The sequence below is a fragment of the Ranitomeya imitator genome, chromosome 2, assembly GCF_032444005.1.
Source record: "Ranitomeya imitator isolate aRanImi1 chromosome 2, aRanImi1.pri, whole genome shotgun sequence".
Classification (NCBI taxonomy): domain Eukaryota; kingdom Metazoa; phylum Chordata; class Amphibia; order Anura; family Dendrobatidae; genus Ranitomeya; species Ranitomeya imitator.
In genome coordinates, this window is record NC_091283.1 from 322,521,946 (window position 1) to 322,532,289 (window position 10,344).

Here is a 10,344-nt window from a genome sequence, read left to right on the forward strand (position 1 = left end):
GAGCCACCACACAGCATCATCAGCGAAAAAATAAAAAAGTTACAGTCCTCAGAATAAAGCGATGCAAAAATAATTATTTTTTATATAAAATAGTTTTTATCGTATAAAAAGCGCCAAAGCATAAAAAAAAGATGTGATGAGGTATCGCTGTAATCATACTTACCCGAAGAATAAAACTGCTATATACATTTTACCAAACGCGGAACAGTATAAACGCCCCCCCCCCCCCAAAGAAATTCATGAATAGTTGGTTTTTGGTCATTCTGCCTCACAAAAATCGGAATAAAAAGCGATCAAAAAATGTCACGTGCCCGAAAATGTTACCAATAAAAACGTCAACTCGTCCCGCAAGAAACAAGACCTCACATGACTCTGTGGACCAAAATATGGAAAAATTATAGGTCTTAAAATGTGGTAACGCAAAAAATAGTTTTTGCAATAAAAAGCGTCTTTTAGTGTGTGACGGCTGCCAATCATAAAAATCCGCTAGAAAACCCACTATAAAAGTAAATCAACCCCCCCTTCATCAACCCCTTAGTTAGGGAAACATAAAAAAAATTAAGAAAGTGTATTTATTTCCATTTTCCTATTAGGGTTAGGGATAGGGTTAGGGCTAGGGATGGGGCTAGGGTTAGGGTTGGGGCTAGGGTTGGGGTTGGGGCTAGGGTTGGGGCTAGGGTTAGGGTTGGGGCTAAAGTTAGGCTTTTGATTACATTTACGGTTGGGATTACGGTTAGGGGTGTGTCAGGGTTAGGGGTGTGGTTAGGGCTATGGTTGGAATTAGGGTTAGGGATGTGTTAGGGTTAGGGTTTCAGTTAGAATTGGGGGTTTCAACTTTTTAGGCACATCAGGTCTCTCCAAACGCGACATGGCGTCCGATCTCAATTCCAGCCAATTCTGCGTTGAAAAAGTAAAACAGTGGTCCTTCTCTTCCGAGTTCTCCCGTGTGCCCAAACAGGGGTTTACCCCAACATATGGGGTATCAGCATACTCACGACAAATTGGGCAACAACTATTGGGGTTTAATTTCTCTTGTTACCCTTGGGAAAATAAAAATTTGGGGGGCAAACATTATTTTTTATTTTCACGACTCTGGGTTATAAACTGTAGTGAAACACTTGGAGGTTCAAAGCTGTCAAAACATATCTAGATAAGTTCCTTGTGGGGTCTAGTTTCAAAAATGGTGTCACTTGTGGGGGGGTTCTACTGTTTAGGTGCATCAGGGGCTCTGCAACATGACGCCTGCAGACCAATCCATCTAAGTCTGCATTCCAAATGGCGCTCCTTCCCTTCCGAGCTCTGCCATGCGCACAAATGATGGTTCCCCCCCCACATATTGGGTATCAGCGTACTCCGGACAAATTGGACAACACCTCTTGCGGTCCAATTTCTCTTGTTGCCCTTGGGAAAATAAAAATTTGGGGGGCTAAAAAATAATTTGTGAATTTTTTTTTTTTTTCACGGCTCTGCATTATAAACTGTAGTGAAGCAATTGGGGGGTCAGAGCTGTCAAAACACAGCTAGATAAGTTCCTTAGGGGGTCTACTTTCCAAAATGGTGTCACTTGTGGGGGATTTCAATGTTTAGGCCCATCAGGGGCTCTCCAAACGGGACATGGTGTCCCATCTCAATTCCAGTCAATTTTGCATTGAAAAGTCAAACAGCGCTCCTTCCCTTCCGAGCTCTGCCATGCGCCCAAACAGTGGTTTACCCCCACATGTGGGGTATAGGCGTACTCAGAACAAATGGCACAACAACTCTTGGGGTCTAATTTCTTCTGTTACCCTTGGGAAAATAAAACAAATTGGAGCTGAAGTCAATTTTTTGTGAAAAATAGTTAAATGTTAATTTTTTTTTTTAAACATTGCAAAAACTCCTGTAAAACACCTGAAGGGTTAATAAACTTCTTGAATGTGGTTTTGAGCACCTTGAGGGGTGCAGTTTTTAGAATGGTGTCACACTTGGTTATTTTCTATCATATAGACCCATCAATATGACTTCTAATGTGATGTGGTCCCTAAAAAATATCGGTGTTGTGAAAATGAGAAATTTCTGGTCAACTTTTAACCCTTATAACTCCCTAACAAAAAAATTTTTGGTTCCAAAATTGTGCAAATGTAATGTAAAGTAGACATGTGGGAAATGTTACTTATTAATTATTTTACATGACATATCTCTGTGATTTAAGGGCATAAAAATTAAAAGTTGGAAAATTGCTAAATTTTCTAAATTTTCGCCAAATTTCCATTTTTTTCACAAATTAACGCAAGTTATATCGAAGAAATTTTACCACTATCATGAAGTACAATATGTCACAAGAAAAAGTCAGAATCGCCAAGATCCGTTGAAGCGTTCCAGAGTTATAACCTCATAAAGGGACAGTGGCCAGAATTGTAAAAATTGGCCCGGTCATTAACGTGCAAACCACCCTTGGGGCTTAAGGGGTTAATAATATCCATCCGCCTTTCCTAAAAGTATTAACATGGGGAGGTATCAAATCAGAACATGAATCCCACCCCTTCACTATACACTGCTGGCTAATATATTCAGGGGAGGTAAAACATCTTTTAGTTAACCAGTTTATTAACATTTCAACAAGTCGATGTAAGAATAAACCACCCGGTGTGTCCTCTCCACCCCATATGCAGCAGAGAAGGTGGCTCCCAGAAATAGATCACGTATCCATTTTTCCACAAAGTCATAATTTTTTTGTAAGCACATTTCCATTTTATGTTCTGTCACTCGGATACGTTCTGGCCAGAGCACCATTTGGTCCTCCAGACTCGAGATTCTGTCCTCCACCTTTCTTTCCCAGATTTGACATGTCATTGCGGAGGAGTCCCAAATCAGTTTTAACTTCTTCAATTTTCCCAGTCAGGGAAGCTGTGCTGCTTTGAATGTCAGTTAGCAGTTGTGCGGATACCTGTTTCAGAGTGGGTTCTGAATCCATATCCTCTGGTTCTTGTGACATTGATGTCTCTACTTGAGACAATTTGTTTAAGGGTTTCTGAATTGTCGTCAAATTCTTTACCCTGGCGTAGCTCCTCAGCTTGTCAGCTGCAGATTGTGATTTATTAGGACTCATAATGCTTTCCCCAAATTATGTATGCAATAAGAAAGTAAGTCTTATGACTGGTTATTCAGTATGAATTGATAGGATAGCGTTAGAGGTTCGGGTATTAATAGTAAGAGGGTTACAACGTCATGTCCCTACTCAATTTTGCTGCATAATTATGTGCAACAGGCGCAATTCTCAAAAAGAGCACTAGATGGTATCAGCGCCCTGCAGCCTGCAAGTGCATAGAGTTTTATCACACTGGCCAAGTGTCTCCAGCTTGCCCCAGGAAATCACTCCAAACAATGAGGGGAGGGGGGGGAAGAGGGGAAGTGGTTTCCCTTCCTTAGTCTGTAAACCCCCGTACCTCTGCTGCAGCTAGCCAGCTATCGTACCCAGCTGTTTCAGGATCTCCTGCCTGCCTCGTCCTGTCTCTCCTCCAACTCCAATGTCTTCTCCACGCACCAGGGAAATCCCAAGATGGCCGCCGCACCTCAGGTCAGTTCCCGCCATCAGCGGTCCCACGTCTCCAGGGGACTCAGGCCTCAGCACCCAGCCCACAGGTGCTCTCCTCAGCCCCCTCGATGTCTTCAACTCACCCGGGAATCGACCTGCAGGTGAGTCACTGGCCGTGCATAGCAGATGCCTGTCGACTCCGAGCGCATTCAGCGCGCCGCTGCCTCAGCTCTGCACGTGTGCCGTTTTCCGGGACAAGTGCTCACTCAAATCCTTCCTTTCAGCTCCCTGATGTCTCCTCCAGCCATACTGAGACAACAACCTGCCGTTTACTAGGCAGGAACCCGATGTTTGTGAAAATGATGGGGAGAGCTCAGTGCTGGACGTCTGCTGTCTTCAGTGTCTTAGCCACGCCCCATCTGAGTTATTTTTGATGGTCAACAAAATATGATTTTCTAGTAATTTATTTTTCACACTTTACTGTAGGTATGATAATGGTTTCTCTCTGTGTGAGATTTTTGATGTTTAAAGGGGATATCCACTACTTGGACAACCCCTTCTCACTGGAATGGAAAAGATTTATCCAGCATCTACTCTACAATTCCAAGACATGTTTAAAGTTATGAATTCTTTATTTTTTCAAAGTTAAAATATATATTCTTTTTTTCTTTCTTGGATGAAACATGCAGGGAAAATGTATTTAAAGATCATACAAAACATAGGGAAAAGACTAGTAGAATTCCAAATGCTTTTTGAAAGCAAGTGCATTCTTAAACGTGGTTCACTGTCTTCACTTTTTGGACACATCAAACAATAAGAGTAAGCCAGAGAGCAGCTGCAGCCTTGGCTTCCTGTTGATGTTCAATATATCTGAAGTCAGGAACAGTGATTCAATAGACAGAAAGAAAAAGCATTACTGTACAAAAATGCACACCATCCAATGAATAGATGTAAAAATTGACATAGGCTGATTTTATTAACAGATCAAAACACACAACATGGACAATAAAAACATAATTAAAAACATGAAAACATCATCAAGAACACACAGGAAACAAATATAATGACTCAGTATAATAAGGTAACCCAAGAAAAACCAATGGCTCATGGGGTGTTGCGCAGAGGTATAATAGCAATAGGATAGTGCAAAAAGTAGCTCATACGGCCGCAACCACGGCACAGAGCAGGCAAGCGATAGCAGGCACAAAAAACTGTCCAAAAAAGATTACCAGACAGCAACGAGCCAAAAAAGGCAAATTAATAGGTCACCTATACATAATGGTATAACTGAGACATACAATATAAACGGGAGAAACCTCCCATATAAGTACCACCTGGTGACGTGATGCCCCACGCATATCGCCCGGCGGACCAGGCTTCGTCAGGGGAGATGTGTGCTGACCCGTACACCAGCCTTAAGTAGTATATGCCAGATCGCTAATGAGATTCCGGTGTGCGCAAAAACGGAAGTCAGTGCTGAATGCTAAATAAATCCGTGCACCGTAAAAACCAGCGCAGACATGCGCAGAGGAAACGGCGGACAGGAAGAACAAACGGACCAGGTACCTGTGAACAAAAGGTCCGTGGTGTCCTAATCATATAGCGCAATCATGCGCAGAAGAAGTGAGCCGAGACCGGCACATTGCGCAGGCGCCGATAAGGACCAATAAGGACAAGGTACAGGCGCATGCGCAGTGACCGATCCCCCGAAAGCAGAGGATAACAGCATCTACTAAAAAACACAGTAGTGCTACATATGGAGCGCACAATACAGGGACCGGTGTATAAGTCCCAAAGGGAAGAGGAGGCTATAAGGGGAGCTCCAAGCCATACCAGTGGCATGAATAAGTATATGCACTAAAAAGCGAGGCACACTTCCCGCTACTGACACCTGGAAGAAGGGGGGAGCCGAATAAACATAACATTTGATGCTGGAGTAAACCCGGCAAGATAGCGGGACTAAGTCGGACTTATAGGGACCTATCTGAGATCCCAGATATAGATATATTTAATGATACCAAACCAAAGTCACACACATATATACCAGTCATATACAGCCAGACATCCCCTGGGGGCATTCACGCACACACTTCAGCTAGAATCCTCACATATGAAAATTTGGATGAAAATATTGAGGCGATCCCCATGGTGCCAAGACATAACTTTATTAAACAGTATAATACATACAATAAATAAACGACATGACGTGTGTAAGGTTAATACTTTATAAAGTTATACACTGGTACAAAAGTATACGACAATTCATATAACCTGTCATATCCTGACCATTTAGAGATAATAGGGGAGAAAAAGACCATTATGGCCAAGTGTGCGCAATGCTGAAAGACGGCACCCCCCATGAGCCAAAATCCATATTTTGTGTTGTTATATTTAACGATTACACCCCTTGGGCCAGTGTAATGTACGAGTAGACAAAATGCCCCTATGAACTAAGGACAAATATGGGCCTGAAAAAGCCCAGAATACATGCGATGAAAATTCTAAAGTGTCCATTGGGACAGTTAGGCATAAGGGACAAGCCCAACTAAAGAGACACACTAGAGCCAACAGAGTCCATGGTCCAGGCAGGAAGACGATGGTAAGTACACCAAATTATAATGGAAGATGAAGAGAGGCAGTTTCCAAAATAAGCCATAACATCCACTTCCAGACCCATCAGCAGTAGACCCACACATGAAGGGATATTTATCCGAGGAATCCTGTAAACAACAACTCTTCGTTTAGACCTGCGGGAGTAATGGAACCAAGATTAAAAATCCATCTCGCTTCCATGCGCAGAAGTAAATGTCTGTATGCACCGCCCCTATTAGTTGTTCGTACTCGATCCAGCCCAATGATTTTAGTACCCAAAATCTGGCCATCATGGTAGGCCAAGAAATGTGATGCTACCGGAGTGAGTACTTTGCCCTTCAAGGAGTCACTGCGTGCCAGATTGATGGTAGAGAAGTGTTTCTGTATTCTGCGCCGTAACTCCTGAGATGTCTGGCCAACGTAAACACGTTGGCAAGGGCAGATAAGGGCATAGACAACAAAGGTCGTTTTACAATTGATATAAGCACATAACCTATGTCTACTCTGGTTGGTGGGGTTCACAAAATGATCTCTAGTGGGACACATATGTGGGCAAATATTGCAGTTCCCACATGCGAACGACCCACGAAGGTCAATACCCCGATTAAGCCTGATAGTTTGTCTTTTGTAATGGCTATTTGTCAAAAGGTCTCTAAAATTAGGTGCTCTTCTGGCTGTAAGTTGTGGTTGGTCACCCATCACCCTAGAAGTAGACAAGTCAGTGGTAAGAATGCCCCAATGCCTTTGAAGAATGGTTCTAATCTGTGACCAATTATTATTATAACCGGTAACAAATCTGAGCTTATTGTCCCGTACCTTGTTCTGAGGCACCAGCAGCGACTCCTGAGTATGTGCATTGGCCCTCTGGAAAGCTGCAGAAATACTTCTCCGTGGTTAATGTCTTTGACGGAACCTATTTGTCAAGCAGAGAGCTTCTTGATGAAAATCCTCGTCCGAGGTACAATTTCTTCTAGTTCTCAGGAACTGTCCAACAGGAACCCCATTCCTGGTATGCATAGGATGAAAACTCCTATAGTCCAGGAGACTGTTGGTAGTAGTTGGTTTCCGGAATAGTTTGGTGTAAAGAAAGCCATCTCTGACCATCACCTGCAGGTCCAAAAAGGTCACTACAGTAGAAGAATTTTTCCAAATTTTTCAAGGACCGTAACGACTTCGACTCCAAAAAGGCCTTCAAATGGAGACATCAGGGGAATAGGAGACAGGGCTTCCAGCCCCAAAAAGCTGCTGATACCAAACAGATTGCTATGACAGGAATGACTGGCACGTCGGAGAGTGATTTTTTATCCTCAGTAGAAAGCGATCCCAACACCGGACTCGAAGGGGGCGGAGGCGCCGCATTCCTGCCTCCACGGACCACGAGATACGGGGGTCGTCGACCCATGTTCCAGAGGCCTTACAAGTCCCAACGCAAATGATGACCTCAGGATCCCAAATTGATTCTCCTACCCCTACTCAGGTACCTTGTGACACGCTACAGGTTGTCAATTTATCGGACCATATTTTGTCTCCTAGTGAACTATCTGTATTACAACGGGGTTTAACTTTCTCTCCGGTCCATGAGCTGGACAAGTTTACAGTGGTGAAGGACCTATACTTATTTTGCAGACGTCTTCTATTACAGGTATTGCACAGTAGACCTCATATGACGGAGGGACTTGAACAGACTGACCAACAAGTTTTCCGTGACCTTTTACAACTTTTGCAGTAAAACAGCCCTGATGATGGTAAGGATTCTCGCCTATTTAAAAATAGGTCCAAGGTAGCTCCACCGTTTTCTCTAGTCCCTGCCTTTCGAGTGTTTTTCGAACTCACCAAACGGGATATTGTAGCCTTACGGCCCGGTAGACCTTGTTTGGGCAACCTCAGTGGTGACGAGAGGCGAGCCCTTAGTGATCTTAGGTCTCATACCAACTTCCTTATTAAAGAAGCAGATAAGGGGGGTAATGTGGTCCTTTGGCCACACTCCCTTTATTTAGAAGAAGCTCACCGTCAGCTTGGGAATGGTCGGTTCTACAGGAAGCTGCCGTCAGACCCTACGGCTGTATTTGAAGGAAAGTTTAGACATCTTCTGGAGAGGGCGAGGGATCTTGGTATTATTAGCCATCACGAGTTCGAATTCATGTGGGTAGAGGTCCCTGTTACAGCAACATTCTACACGCTACCCAAGATTCATAAAGATCCACAGAGACCGCCTGGCCGCCCCATTGTGGCTGGTATTGGTGGTCTCTGTGAAAAAGCTTGTATGTATGTGAACCACTTCTTGCAGCCCCTGACCAGAAGTTTACCTTCATTTGTCCTGGATACATCACACTTTATCCGTATTTGCCGGGCAGTGTCTTTACCTTCTAATTCTCTATTGGTTACGTGCGACGTCGAGTCGCTCTATTCTAATATCAGTCATGGTGACGGAATCACTGCCACTTTGCATTTTCTCGACCAATTGGGGCACTCTGATCGAATGCATGATTCCCTAGTGGTCGATCTGTTGGAGTTCATCATGAGGCACAATTTCTTCCTGTTTGATAGGTCTATCTTCAAGTCTCAGGGGTGGCCATGGGGGCGCGTTGCGCCCCGGCCGTCGCCAATCTTTTTTTAGGTTGGTGGGAGGCCACCATGGTGTACCCCTTGGAGGAGTTTAAGCGGCACGTCTACCATTGGAGTCGATATATCGACGATATTTTTTTCGTTTGGACGGGCAGTATTGATGAGTGTCACGATTATATTACCTCTCTCAACAGGAATTCCCATAACATTGTGTTGACTTATTCCTTTTCTTCTACTGTAGTGACCGTTTTGGACCTGCAGGTGATGGTCAGAGATGGCTTTCTTTACACCAAACTATTCCGGAAACCAACTGCTACCAACAGTCTCCTGGAGTATAGGAGTTTTCATCCTATGCATACCAGGAATGGGGTTCCTGTTGGACAGTTCCTGAGAACTAGAAGAAATTGTACCTCGGACGAGGATTTTCATCAAGAAGCTCTCTGCTTGACAAATAGGTTCAAAGACATTACCCACGGAGAAGTATTTCTGCAGCTTTCCAGAGGGCCAATGCACATACTCAGGAGTCGCTGCTGGTGCCTCAGAACAAGGTACAGGACAATAAGCTCAGATTTGTTACCGGTTATAATAATAATTGGTCACAGATTAGAACCATTCTTCAAAGGCATTGGGGCATTCTTACCACTGACTTGTCTACTTCTAGGGTGGTGGGTGACCAACCACAACTTACAGCCAGAAGAGCACCTAATTTTAGAGACCTTTTGACAAATAGCCATTACAAAAGACAAACTATCAGGCTTAATCGGGGTATTGACCTTCGTGGGTCGTTCGCATGTGGGAACTGCAATATTTGCCCACATATGTGTCCCACTAGAGATCATTTTGTGAACCCCACCAACCAGAGTAGACATAGGTTATGTGCTTATATCAATTGTAAAACGACCTTTGTTGTCTATGCCCTTATCTGCCCTTGCCAACGTGTTTACGTTGGCCAGACATCTCAGGAGTTACGGCGCAGAATACAGAAACACTTCTCTACCATCAATCTGGCACGCAGTGACTCCTTGAAGGGCAAAGTACTCACTCCAGTAGCATCACATTTCTTGGCCTACCATGATGGCCAGATTTTGGGTACTAAAATCATTGGGCTGGATCGAGTACGAACAACTAATAGGGGCGGTGCATACAGACATTTACTTCTGCGCATGGAAGCGAGATGGATTTTTAATCTCGGTTCCATTACTCCCGCAGGTCTAAACGAAGAGTTGTTGTTTACAGGATTCCTCGGATAAATATCCCTTCATGTGTGGGTCTACTGCTGATGGGTCTGGAAGTGGATGTTATGGCTTATTTTGGAAACTGCCTCTCTTCATCTTCCATTATAATTTGGTGTACTTACCATCGTCTTCTTGCCTGGACCATGGACTCTGTTGGCTCTAGTGTGTCTCTTTAGTTGGGCTTGTCCCTTATGCCTAACTGTCCCAATGGACACTTTAGAATTTTCATCGCATGTATTCTGGGCTTTTTCAGGCCCATATTTGTCTACTCGTACATTACACTGGCCCAAGGGGTGTAATCGTTAAATATAACAACACAAAATATGGATTTTGGCTCATGGGGGGTGCCGTCTTTCATCATTGCGCACACTTGGCCATAATGGTCTTTTTCTCCCCTATTATCTCTAAATGGTCAGGATATGACAGGTTATATGAATTGTC